Raw genomic sequence first — 13855 nt, 5'->3', positions numbered from 1 at the left:
TATTATTGGGCTGAGTGGTACTTGTTTATCTGAGCACAGGTTCGCCCAATATACAGTTAGTTCTGTTACCTGCACTGTAAAAAGCAACCGTCATTTTGACGGCCATCTTTTTATCTATTTTGACGAGCCGTCGTTGTCAAATGCGAAAGACGGCGACTTCTCCGTGAACGAGCGAGCGAGGAGAAAGAGACGGAGAGCGCAACAGAAAACGAGAAACTCTATTGGCTGGCGCGTAGGGGTACGTCATCGTTCCACGTGCGCTTCGGGTCCCCGCGGTTTCAAGGAAGGAGTCCTCCTCGTCCGGCTGTTGCCTGCGCTGTGAGAGCTAGTTCCGTCTCCTCGCTTTTCTTTGTGCGCGCTGCTACTGCTTCGGCGTGCGTTCGGCTTTTTTCGCCATATTTGCCTTTTTGTGTGTGGCGCGTTGGAAGGCCGCGAAGACGCAATCAAGGAACGTGTGGGCATCGAGCTGCAGCCGAAAATCAACTGCAGCGGGTTAAGGTAAGTGTAGTGTGTTCTGCTTATATGCTTCTTCGTCTGTTTACATGCTTCGTTCGTGCAGCACGTGTTCTGTGAGGCACATAGCTCACCAGAAGCACGCTAGTTCTCGCGCGTAATGTACTACACGCACCGATGGCCGTGGGCCTGAGACTGCCGTTTAGAGACGTGCTTCTGCGTAAAGCGGACACCACATAACCGCGGTCTTTCGCGCGTGGTCCTTCGTGCGTGAATCGCGGCCTCATGGTTCAGCCACGTGCAGCGATTTTCAGGGGCTGCCTGCATCCACGTGTTAAAAAAAAAAAATCTGTGAGGGACACTGAAGCGTACGACTGGCATGCCCATTAGCTGGAAATTATTGAGTAGAGTAAATTTGGAGTTTTCTAATTTTATATACTGCATATTCATCCACTTCTGCTGAAATGATGCTGTACCTGAGGTGTAGAAAGTGCCTTGATGACAGCAGGATCCTTAGAAGTATGGTTATGACGTATTATTTAGATGCATGTATCTGATCCTTTGTTGTTTTCTCTGGAGTCTAATAACATGTGGCTTGTGAATTCCCAGCATGCAGCTGAAGGGGGGCTGGAAGGACTGCCAGCAACGCCGCACCTTGCTGTCATTGGTGTGTATTTGTAATTTATAGAACTTTGGATCAAAGCATGGTTTGTACACTGTATTTTACTATTGTATGATATAACCTGATTTTGTGTAACCTCACCCTACTTAGTAGAACATATTCAAAACTTAGGAATGAGGCTAGCCCAGGATGAAAGGCTTAATTGCTGCTTCATATTATATATGTGAAGTTTGTTTATTAATTTAACATGATAACAGTGTGCAAGTTTGGCCAGTAGTTTTCCATTCTTATTAGAGTGCGCGAAAAATTTCTAACTCAGTAGCAGTACTGTCGATAAGTGGGGAGGGCGGGGCGATTTCTGCACTATAAGGTGATATGCCAGAGTTCATCGAGACTAACATGCAGCTTTTTGACTTGCCAAAAGCATGACGTTTTGCTAGAAAGCATGAACGAAGCTAAACTGGGCTTTTCTCGTCAATGTCATGGCAGGCTCGGTACAATATGGAGAGCCACTCTTGCTTAGAAAAGTTGCCCCTGTGCTTGCCTAAGTTTCGTCACCTCCAATACTAAAAAAAAGTATTCTGTCGACAAAGTTGATTTTTTTTTTATTTGTCGGGCAATATTTGTAAAGCTTTTCCCACAAACAAGTTCTGTGTAATATTTTGTGTTTACAAGAAGCAAGGGTCTTCAACAGATATAATCAGTGGCGTGTAAAGCACTAATAAGGGAGGGCATGTTGCACATCTGTCTACTGCCAGGGTACCATAAGGCCTAGTGACACGACCCAGTATGGCTTTTTATGTGTACATTTGAATTCGGCTTCTCTCAGTGTACACATCGAAGGCCATAGAGTTACTCGAATTATTGGATCACCCCTTTAGTGCAGGGCGTTTGCTTGTGAACTAATTTTTTTTCCTTGCAGGATCAAGCATGGGGGACATAAAGAAGATCATCGTTGCAGTTGATGCTGTAGAATTCATCTCTACAAAACGTCTTGAGAAGGCCATGGGCCTCCTCTTAGGTGCTTTCTTTGTGTTCAACGTGGCGTACCCTCCCGACTGCCCCCTCACCATGGAGTTTTCGCAGAGGTAAATGAGTGAATGTGGATCACGCTTTTGATAAGTAATCGGAAACCGAGACAATAACGTGAGCAGTAGGCTTCTTTTTCCTGAGGAAAGGCACTCGCCCTCCTTAGCCAGTGCCTGCAACTGACCAGTCCTGCCCTGTTACCCTGGAATTCAGATGTTGTCACATACATTCCTCTCGTGCATTTCTTCATTCTCTGGCACGGCATCATGTTGTTTTGTGGCGCAGCTGTATGGTGTTTCGCCTATCACGGCCGTCTTTAGAAAGTATAATGGCAAGGTTATTGACATAGTGCTGCTTGCCAGTGGTACATGCTGACAAGCCTTGCACATTTGCTAGCTCTGGCAATGAGTCGGAGGGTTGCGAGGTGAAGGTTGAAGTTTTGATTTTAAATTGCACCCAGTTCTGGTATTCTAAGACTTGAAAAACTACAGATTTGGTCATTGTCGCATTACTAATGCACCAGCTTGGCAGTTTACAATGCCTAAACTTGGTCACGTGTCCTGTGAGCGCATCTAGATAGCGCTTTTTGGTTTTACGCATAGTTTTGTTGGTTAGCTACCGCAAGAAAGGCGTAAGGACGAAGAACCAGATAGGTCAGGTGCTACTGTAAATGATTGCTAAATGTAATGTGTGCAGCACTTTTATAGGTACCGACGTCGGGAAAAATGGGAGCGAGAATGAAGTGAAAATGCAGTTCATTTAAGTCACTCTACTATGTATCGTGTCCATTGGCTAATGTCCTAGTGCAACATTACAGTGTGCCTGACTATAGGTTGCGTCCACACATGTGGCACTAAGTTGCCGAATGCTTGTCTGCACTTTTACAGACCTCAGGTCCCCTTGTTACCATTGATGCAGTGCTCTCTCTAGCCTGTGTACAATCAGCCCCAAGAAAATAGAGCTCACTACCACACCTTCTGGGCACTCAACAAACCTTTTGCAATGATGAATGTCAGTTTTTTATCGTTTTGCATTGAAGCTGGAGACATGACACATACGCAGGACAGCTTCACAGGTACTGTCACAACCATTACATGGCACTTTCGCCTTCCACCTGGTGATCATTTAGGGGCTGGCAGGGTGATTAGTGCCTTTAAAAAAAATTATACTGTGGTGCCATATTTGCCCAGAATTGCTGAGTACTTGAAGTGGACAGGTGAAAGAGCCATCATAAAGGTTGCTATGTCGGCACGTGAGAAGTTGGCCACCCTGTGTGTCAACAGTTGCAGTGTAAAAGAAAAAAAATTAGACATTCATCATCGTGGCAGGTTTGTTGATTGCTCAAATTTCAGTAAGAAATGCCGCTTATTTGCAGCCAAGGGCACAGAAACTAGAATGAGCATTCTCAAAATGGTAAGATGAAGCACGATAATGAGGTTCGTAAATGTACGCACGACTGCCACATTGCAAATGCAGCCTATACCTCGACATCGGGGTGTTACATCAGTACTGACCTATGTATGCTGCTGACAGCAGAAACCCTGAAATGCAGCAAAATGCTCTTGTATAGTTACGGTTTCTAGAGTCTGTGCATGTTCCCTGTATATGATGAGCACCTATTGTTACTAGAAATCCTTTACGGGTGTATGTGCAATTGTGGGTTGTTTTTACGAGTTATAATAATGGTTACATGTAGGTACATCATCCGTCATTAGTGCATGTATATGTAGCTATTTAAGCGCACTACTAGTGTGCTCACATTTGCTGCTACATGATTTTGATTGTCTTTTCATTTCATAATACTGTGTGTTGCAGAAGGCAGTGCAGTTCACACATTCATGGCATTTCACGTGTATAGCCAGAGTGTGTGATTGGCACAGTTTATGGAGCATGTATTTATTCTATCCTCATTTTGTTTCCAGGTACCTTGGGCAGATCAACCCAATGAAAGGGCGCAGCAAAGGCAGGGCCGGCAGAATCGCGCCAAGGTTACTCAGCCTGCTGAAAGCACTTTAATTCATGAATAAATGTGGAAGTGCAGATCTACATTTTTGTTTTTTGTTGCATGTTTCATGAGGTACTGCCCACTGCAAGTGACTGTCATGTTGACCACACAGTATATTGACAAAGAATTATGTTGACACTTGTCGTGTTGTTGGGCCATCATACTAACAGTACAGTTGCATTTCATGTTGCCAAGCCAAATTTTGGAATGGTTAAAGGCATCATCATTTTTAAATGACAGCCTGCTTTTACCTTGATGGCCAACGCTGTACTGACAGTTATATAAATTTCAAATTTGCCAAAGTCGAAGTCATAAAAACAGTTAATTGACAGCTTGCCATCACAGACAATCAAATGGTATAATTACGGTTTGGTTGTATTTTGAAATTTATAAAAAAGACACAGAAGTCAGGAAGAAACATTGTCTTTTAGAAATGACGGCTTGCTGTTACTGCTACGGTCAAGTGCTGTCAAATTGACGGTTTGGTTGTGTTTCACATTGACAAGAAAAACATCGAAATGATGCTAAAGCCGTCATATAGAAATGATGTTCTGCTGTCACTTTGATGGTCAAATGTCATCAAATTGACGGTGCAGTTGTATTTCAGATTGACGAGAAAAACATCAAAATGATGAAAAGACACCGTCATTTGAAAATGACGGTGTGACATCATTTTGACGGCCAAATGCTTCGAAATAGAGCTGCCAAGGTATTTGCCGTCATTTTGGCGGAATTTTTTTTACAGTGTGCGTTGTGCCACTGTGGTAGTTCGCCTTCACTATAACGTGACAGTATAGTATACGTTGTGTCCCCCGCAATTCGTGCTAAAGTTTAAATATACGCTTTTACCCCGTAACTATACAGAACGAAAGTAATGTATTTGGTCGTTCTTTGGAGGAAGTGAGAATATTTTTTTGTTTTTCCAAAAGGCATAAATAATATTGTTTATTCTACTGCCAGAATATTATGTTCAGAGCTAAAGTGGCAATGAGAAAATTGTAGACAATCCCGAAAAAACTCCCGATATAGCATTCTGTTGCTCAATAGGCGCTTCATAAAAGTTTTTTTTTCGAAGCCTAAAGGAAAAATAGCCCGCAAAGTACGAAAAAGCCGAGTGACAGGTCGCGTGGTACTTCATGTACTTTAAAGCACGTGGTCAATCTCTCATAACAGCACTGTCTCGGCAAGATCCACCATGGTGGCTGAATGTTTTGTTCATTACCAATAATATGCAGTCCATCTATTGTCGTAATGCGCGAGCTATTGCTTACAAAGACGCCAACACAAGGGGGATCCCACCGGGATTTTGTTCCTTTTCACCTTTGACGAGTCGTTATCTAACAGACATGTATTAGCGTGTCAAGCCTCTTGCTCGGCTAACATCTCCACCTAATAATAAAATTTCTATCCACAGCCTCCATGCGCTTTGCCGTACCAGGTTACGTATACGGCTTCTTTTGCAACGTTCTTGGCATTTAGCAAGTTGTGTGAAGGCGGGGAGGCTAATGCAGCGTTAATAATGAAACACGGCAGTGTGTCTTCGAGAGGCTTTTGCCTTAGGCAAATAGTCTGTCATAACGCAGCACTAAAATTCTGAGTAGCCTAACTGATGACAACACGCAAAATGCAAAGTAATTTACCTTTTTTGTTTACTATTCATCGTGAAAAAAAATCTGGCGAAGTTTATCGGCACCGTGAGATGTTAAAGAGCAACGAAATCACGACGTGGCTGTATTCACACATGAAAAGAAATAGTTTGAAAGCTGTAGAATTGCAAATAAAGGTCTGAGAACGTGGTCATTTCTTTTCATAATCAAGTAGAATTTAGGTTTGGATGGCTGCGTCATCAGTGCACGTCAAATACTAAAAGTGTGGGTTCATCGCCGTCAATAGAAGCTAGAACCACTCCAAAACTTTGTATGGAGGCATAGTTAGGGGCTTGAGCGAGCGCCTGTGGCTATTAATGCAATTTGTATAAGAGGACACGTGTCAGCGAACTCACCGCGAATTTCCTTCTTCCCTTCGTTCCTCTCTCTCCCTGTCATCTTGGTTTTCCCCTTCCACATCCCCCCGGTGGAGGGTAGCCAACGGGACGTTATTCTGGTTAACCTTCCTGCCCTTCTACTTTTCTCTTCTGTGCATTTCCTGTTAGCACAATATTTTGCAAGTGGGTGTGTTTTCATCAAGATCATCACCGCGATTCGTAATTTTCGCACTACGGCAGCATTTCACAACAATGATTATAATATATACAGTGACATACTTCAGCGACATTGCTTCATTTTTGCTCGGTATCATGGCTACATTTCTCTCACTTCCAGGACTTCCGGGGAGGAACCAACCATCCTCTGACGCTACCTCTTCGGCGTCGTCTCTTATTCCTTTGTCAGGCACCGATGTTGGGACGATGTACCCTTTGCGACAATATACCCTTTGAAATCTATCTTTGACATTGCCATGAATAGCCTGTTACAAACACACACGTTGTATCGACATGGCGAACCTATAATTTCATAAGCAACTCATTTCATACAAATCATCCTCCAACTCAAAAATATATACGTACAAATTGAATCTCGTCCAGATTTTCATATTTGTGTTATGTATTGGTAAGGTGCTTATTCTTACCACGATTTTAGGGTTTCTTCTGAAGACTGACATCAACCTGAACATTGCGTTCCACGAAGGCAGAGGAACTCTATGATGGTATGCGTAGAAGTCCTCGTAGCCATGCAACAAGAAGAGACTCCTTAGCTCATTTGTGTGTTGGTTTCGCAAAGAGGTCATGCGTTCCTGAAGTTTTTTCTATTAAACAAAAGAAGAGTTTGTGGCCTGATTAGAGTGTTGGGCTTCTGCAGTGGCGGACGATGTCGGAATCCTTTCGCTGGACAATATTTTTAAAGTGAGGTTGAATCTACTTGGCAACAACCCGAGCAGCGACCGACCGACCACCAACCGGCTCAGGCCCAACCAAGAGACGTTATAGGTAATGAAAAAAAAATTATGGGGTTTTACGTGCCAAAACCACTTTCTGATTATGAGGCACGCCGTAGTGGAGGACTCCGGAAATTTCGACCACCTGGGGTTCTTTAACGTGCACCTAAATCTAAGTACACGGGTGTTTTCGCATTTCGCCCCCATCTAAATGCGGCCGCCGTGGCCGGGATTCGATCCCGCGACCTCGTGCTCAAGGTAATGAAAAGGGTAACACGGCAACGCGCTTTCGAAATTTGTTGTGGCGGTAACAAATATATTGAATCTAACTATTAAAGTGCGTTAACAATAGCTTTTTTTTTTACCAGCCATGCTTCTAAACGCGCACGTGCATTTTCTTATTTTCTTTTACGCCCCACCCCCCCCCCCCCAAAAAAAAACGCGAGATTAAAATTTTCCGTGCTTTGTTTCTTGCGTTAGAGTGTGCGCACAAGTAATGTTTGTCTTGCGTCAGGAAAATCGGCAAACATTTTGGGAAAGAATGTTGGTTGGTTATGGCGCGTCCCGCGGAATTATAACCGCTTATTTCGCGCCCCGATGAACTGCCATTGCTAAGGTAGAAGACCGGTACGGGCGGGAGATGACCTTCACAAAACAGGCGGTAGCACTTGATTAAACGATCCCTGCAGGGTGTTCGCAACGTGCTGCTCTATACTTGGGGCATGTTCAGCGAAACTGTGAAAAGATGAACCAGTGGATGCATGAAATATTTGAGAACGCCTGTGACTGGAAGCACGCGCACATACATGCTGAGAACAGCTTGAACGGCAAGGCTGCTGTCCAGAGTCCATAGCGATTGGATAATTTATTGATAATTTGTTTGGCTTCAATATAGTGGTAACGGAGAGCTGCCTAATAATTTTAACTTCGGGTGCTTCCGCATTCCCGCGCACCCGTATAGTTGACCCACAAATGCCGTACTCTGTCGTCGTGTGGTAATCAGACGTGTGGCTTTAAAGTCAACATTCGGATACCATAGCCTGTGTCCTACTGTGTCCGGAAAGACTGTCACATTGTAATTCTGATAAAAATACAGGCTTTAGATCACAGCGCTTGAGATCTTCAGTTGCAAATACTGATTCTGTGAATGCTGCATGACGAAATACTATTTGTACTGCTGCCTCTGCTGATACCATTGGTAGTGCCATAAATAACAATATTATATTAGCGAATGTTACAATTATTCTGGGCAACTCAGCTGCACAAATAAATTTCGTATTGGCTGGTGCTCTATCGATGGCTATGATATTCTATGTGAGCTTACTGCATCTCCCTCTGTACTCCATACATGTTTCTACATTCCACTCCCCCAGCATGCAGCTTAGTGCAGCAAACTGATTTTTCTGTTTGAATAACGTCACTGATTATGTTTTTTATGTCTCTCTCTGTTGAGGAGCAGTGATATATGTAGTTTTTATATCTGGTGAGATTACCCGCCATGGTTGCTTAGTTGCTGTGGTGTTGCTATGCTATGCACTAGGTCGCGGGATGGAATCGCGGGCACGGCGGCCGCGTTTAGATGTGGGTGAAGTGTAAAAACACCCGTGTACTTAGATTTAGATGGACGTTAAGCAACCCCCGGTAGTCAAAATTGATCCAGAGTCTCCCACTACGGCGTGCCTCTTAATCAGATTGCGGTTCTGGCACGTAAAACACCATGATCTAATCCCTTTAGAACGTATATTTCTTTCTATTTATGATGTTGGTGACAATTTACACGGTGTTCTTATTCTCCACTGCGGTATTTTTTTTGCGTTTACTGTTTGTAGTGTTTGCGCCATTTTATTATGCGCTCCTTTAGTCTTGCGACATCCCCTCACTTGCAAGCTATTTCTGGTTTGCTCATAGGACAAGGAGTACTAGGCATCATTTTTTTTGGTCGCATCATCCCCTTGCTAAAGTAAATGAGGACCATAAGCTGCGAAATTCACCAAGAAATAGAACACTTCGCGCCCCTTCTCATTTTTGCGTTTCTTCTCTGTGTTTTCCGGTTGTCACGGTTGAAGTGTAAGTAATGAGATTTGTGTGCTTCGTTCCGTGACGTGACATAATGAGCAAGTACCTTCTCGTTACCATCATCCGGCGGAACCTCTGGAACTTTTCCATTTCTCCCTTTCTCGCTTTCTCCCTTCTTTAACCAACCATGCGATACACGTTAACGTCCTAGAAAAATTGTCTTATTCTGCTTGCTGTTTCCTCCTGCCAGGTAAACTAACTCATTGCTACGTCTTACTTCCTGACGCAGAATACTCTCCTCAAGAGAATCGAATAAAAGGAAAATTTACCTACAACCTATCATTGAACTCTATTCAGGCACATAATATTCGAATATTCGACAGCATATTGCGGCACCCCTAACCTAACTAGTTTCCGGTAATGTGCTTAACTACATAAACCCATAGCGATGTGGGCGATGGTTAAGGCTTCAACCTAAGGGCGCGGGAAGGGCAGACAGGAAACTGCTTATTGAGGCTTGCCAGGTCAAAAAGCAGCATGAGTAAGCCTAAGCGAGGGATTCTTTTTTCTGCACTACCATGAAAAACCGCACTTATATATTGTGCATTTTGTAGAGTTCCTCATCTCTTGTTTATCCGCGTGTGTTCGATGCGTGCGCGGCGGCTTTCCGTGCTCCTTGAATGTTCTTATTTTGTTGTAGCGCAAGATGTACAAGGACAACAAAAAGGCACGTCTGACACACAAAGTGCTAACTTTCAATAGGAGATTTACTTCCCGTTCTCGTCGAATGTTCAGCCTGCGCTACGAGAAAATAAGATATACCGTACCAACAAGCACTTATAGCTATCCTCATCGGCCTCGAATGTTTATTCTGCTCTGTTGCGGGCTTTCAGAATGAACACGTTTTGTTATTTTTTGCGCATATTTCCGTGAGTCACCATTTAGCGCATGTTTTCATACTTGCAGCGAAATTTCCAATCTGTGTGCTTTCTAATCGTAGATGTAGAAAAATAGGAAATTATTTCCAAAATCCCACTTTCATTACTCAGGCAAAAATAAGGAGAGAGGAAACAAGAAAGAAGCGCTGTGCACACACGTATACACGTTATCGAGAAAACACAGGAACCTCAGGAGTTGCTGTTGTTGTCATTCAGATTATGTCTCGTACAGGACGGAGAGTTTTCCCTAGCAATCTTTCACACCGTTCCAGGCGATTCCATGCGATTCTTCAACAAATTTCGCTACCTATTTATTCAATCTACCTATTCCACTCCCGTCCCAAGTTTTCCAACTTCCTCTAGAACCCTTATCAGTCCTCCAATACGCCAATGCAAACAGCTCTACACAATACATGACCTGGCAAATTTCACTTTTCTTTCATTTTGTTGGTACGTTGGTATGTAGGCTTTAATGACGTAAAACGCGATTAAATCCTACTTACCAACCTATCAAAAAAAGTGAATTTTGCCAAGCCGTGTACTGTGCAGAGATCTGTGCATTGGTATATGTTTAGAAGAATGTAGGCTACATGTGTTTAGCTTATAGTGCAATATACCTGTTGGAAGGAGTGAGACGATCGCTTTCCCACATGTTTACTTGAGTCATCCTTCGAATGTAGGCGACCACGAGTCGGTATGCTGTTCAGGGATGTTTGGATGATTCTGCTCGTGGGTCCTCTGGCTGAATAGCGCTGATCATGTGAACGCACAACTTCGTCCTGGAAGGCCTGGCGATAAGGGCTGGCCATATACCATCTCCACTACCTAACGAAACTCCTATTATTTTCTGCTCCATGGGAATTACACTAGGTGCCGGTACGACATTGAAAACTTTCCTCAAGAGGCTCATTGTGGTTAAGGACAAAGAAACTACCGGCAAGTTCAACAATGGTTAGCGTGATCCATTTATTACGGTAATGTGGCAACGAACGATTACCTGCGTGGAAGGGAAGCAATCCGAGTGGCATCTTAACGTCCCGAAATCAAAGTGAAACGGTGGTGCCTCATCTTGCTACAGATGCAGCTTCTCTAGATGTCCCATGGATCTACATGAGTATATTATACTGCTTCAATACAATAAGTACGTCAGCTTTCAGTGCAAGCAACAGAAACGTGCTTCACCAGACGTGGGAGACTGTGAAATCAAGGCCAAAAGCGAAGTTAAATGGGTAACATGCACTTGCACTCGCTTTGTCCCGAGGGCGTACGCATGAAGAAGCCGTGTCGCTGTGAGGCCAGCGCAGTGCCTGCGGATCCCATGACAACATTGACTTCCATAACACTGCACGTATTTACTGCGAACAAGTACGCCGAGGGGCTCGCGCACCATCCATCGACGATATCGACCGAGCAAAACACTGAAAATAGAAAATGCGGTTATTCATGACTATCTTTTCGCTCGAGTTTATCCTGTGTGTTCTCGACACTCGAGTAGTTGTCGCTCGGGTACATCGAAATGTTACTGGAAGGCTATACCGCGGCAACGTAGTTGGGCAGCGACCCTCTCGGTTCTGTGGAGTGAACTAAAGCTTGAAAAAAGATAACGGAGGTGCGGTTGTCGCTGCTGAATAATGAAGAACGTGTCTGCGAGCGGGATATTGTGATAGATTGCGATATCCCGAGCAATATCGCGCTGGGTATTGACAATCACGGCCAAATAGACATAATCCTACTTGATTTTTTTAAAGCGTTTAATTGTGTTTGTCACGCCAAACTAATAAATAAACTAAAAAGCATTATTGGAGACACAGAAATTGTAGCTTTGGTTCGTGGGCTTTTGTTTAATAGGTGTCACTTTGTTATTTTCGAACATACAACATAAGATATAGTATCAGTTACGTCAGGAGTATGCCAGGGCTCCGTGCTTGGGCCCTTGTTATTTCTCGTGTATATTAATGATATAACCACTAACATACACTGTAAAATAAAGTTATTCACGGATGACTGTATCATTTATAGAGAAATTAAAAATGATCAAGATCACTTCTCCCTTAACAAATAACTTAGAAGTATTACAGAATGGTGCTCAGACTGGCAGATGATAATCGATGTAAAAAAATCAGCAGGTATGATTATAACGAGGAAAAAAGAATCTTCAGACTTTTGCTGCACCATAAATGGTACAGTTTTGAATAAAGTACAAAAATATAAATATCTAGGCTTAACAATAACGTCAGACCTCATGTGGGACGAACATATTCACCACATTACTTCATCTGCTATGCAAAAGTTATTTTTCCTTCGCAGACCACTTCAACTCGCACCCTTGTCAACAAAACTCCTAGCATACAAAACATTCGTTAGGCCGATCCTCGAATACGCAAACACTGTATGGTTTCCTCACACCCAGACTACATAAAGAAAATACAACAATACGAAGAAAGGCCAGTCGATTTATCCATAACAAATTTAGACGTGAAGACTCTCCCTCTTACCTTCTAGCAATTTCTGGGCTCCTTACGCTCGAAGCACGAGCGAAACAGGCACGTTTGAAATTTCTTTATCAACTTCTGCATAATTATTTCAAAATTGACATTTCAAATTACATTGCTCATTCCCAAACACGACCTACCAGGCACAAACACACAAACACCTTAGTAGAATATAAATGTAATAATAATGTGTTTAAATATTCTTTTTTTCCGATTGCCATCCGTGAATGGAATATCTTATCGCCTCTCACCACTAACACAGAGTCACTGTCTCAGTTTCAATTAAACATTCAAAAACTTGTTTAGCAGGTTAAAATCGCTATTGCTATTATTGATCGTGCAAACCACCATGTACTTGTGCCCTGTGTATGTAGTCGGGTATGCAGCGTAGAATACCTCAATTCCTATACTTCTTAATCCTATACATCCTATACTTCTACACCTATACATCCTATACTTCCTAACATCCTATACTTCTTAATCATTGAATAAATAAAGGGATTTCCACAAATTTGTCGGCTTTCATATGCAGAAATGATTTGCAGCAATACCTTCCTATGAAAATCATAAAGAAATTGTTCACCAATCTCTCGTTGGCTTCGTTGCATTTTGTAGCAGTGCAAAAAATAGTTATCCAATACATTAAGTCCAGTGTGTCCCGGAGATAAAATTATCGCAGTTTTTAATTGTCGAGCTGAATGGGGGGACACATTCTTCCCCCCCCACCTTTATCCTTCTACATTGCTTTGTTTTTGTAAGTGCCAATAATCTCTTAGTGCTTACTCTCTTGAAGCAACGCCTTTCTCACTATGAGTCTTGCATATCGCATGTGCTTGGAGCTTTTTCATGTTACAAGTTCTTAGCCAACTACAGCACAGCACAATAATGGCAGCGCTAGGCAACCGACTCAAACGTTAGCACCTGCAGGCACGGGAAGATAGAGACTCCAAAGGATGCTTTATTGATTTATTTATAGAATGCCTACACACGAATACGTCATGAACAAACAGGAGAGCCATTGTGCATATTATCAGCAGTGTACATTGATGCAGTGTCTGGTAGAAAGAATAAAAGACCATTTCTTCTGCCAGCGAAAAAAAAATAACAATGCTATAGGAGTATACTCAATGAATCACTCAGAATCTAAACAAAGCAATGGATACATAACCACATAAGGAAGTTACAGCTACGTTTCACTTCGTGAACGCGAGCTACGCGCAAGCGTTGCTCACGGGTGCTATTCCATTTTTGTGCATTGAACGTTAAATGTTTTACAAATGCTTTCATCAAGGGTAAGTGTTGCCGGTTTTACAGAGGAGCTGTCTTAGGGCAGTTTCCAGTGTATCGTGGTGTGCCAAGGCAAAAA

The 13855-nt window shown here is 42.9% G+C and overlaps 1 long non-coding RNA gene across 1 annotated transcript; it reads left to right on the top strand.

Moving 5' to 3' along the window:
* The first annotated feature begins 292 nt into the window (after nt 1-292).
* On the top strand, nt 293-4140 carry LOC135895993 (uncharacterized). The gene is made up of 4 exons (XR_011506961.1): nt 293-498; nt 1063-1120; nt 1998-2163; nt 4027-4140. It is a non-coding gene; the product is annotated as an uncharacterized lncRNA (long non-coding RNA).
* The last annotated feature ends 9715 nt before the right edge of the window (nt 4141-13855 follow it).

The sequence above is a fragment of the Dermacentor albipictus genome, chromosome 6 (assembly GCF_038994185.2).
Source record: "Dermacentor albipictus isolate Rhodes 1998 colony chromosome 6, USDA_Dalb.pri_finalv2, whole genome shotgun sequence".
NCBI lineage: Eukaryota > Metazoa > Arthropoda > Arachnida > Ixodida > Ixodidae > Dermacentor > Dermacentor albipictus.
Note: the sequence above shows the minus strand (reverse complement) of the source record. Positions and strands in the feature narration are given on the sequence as shown.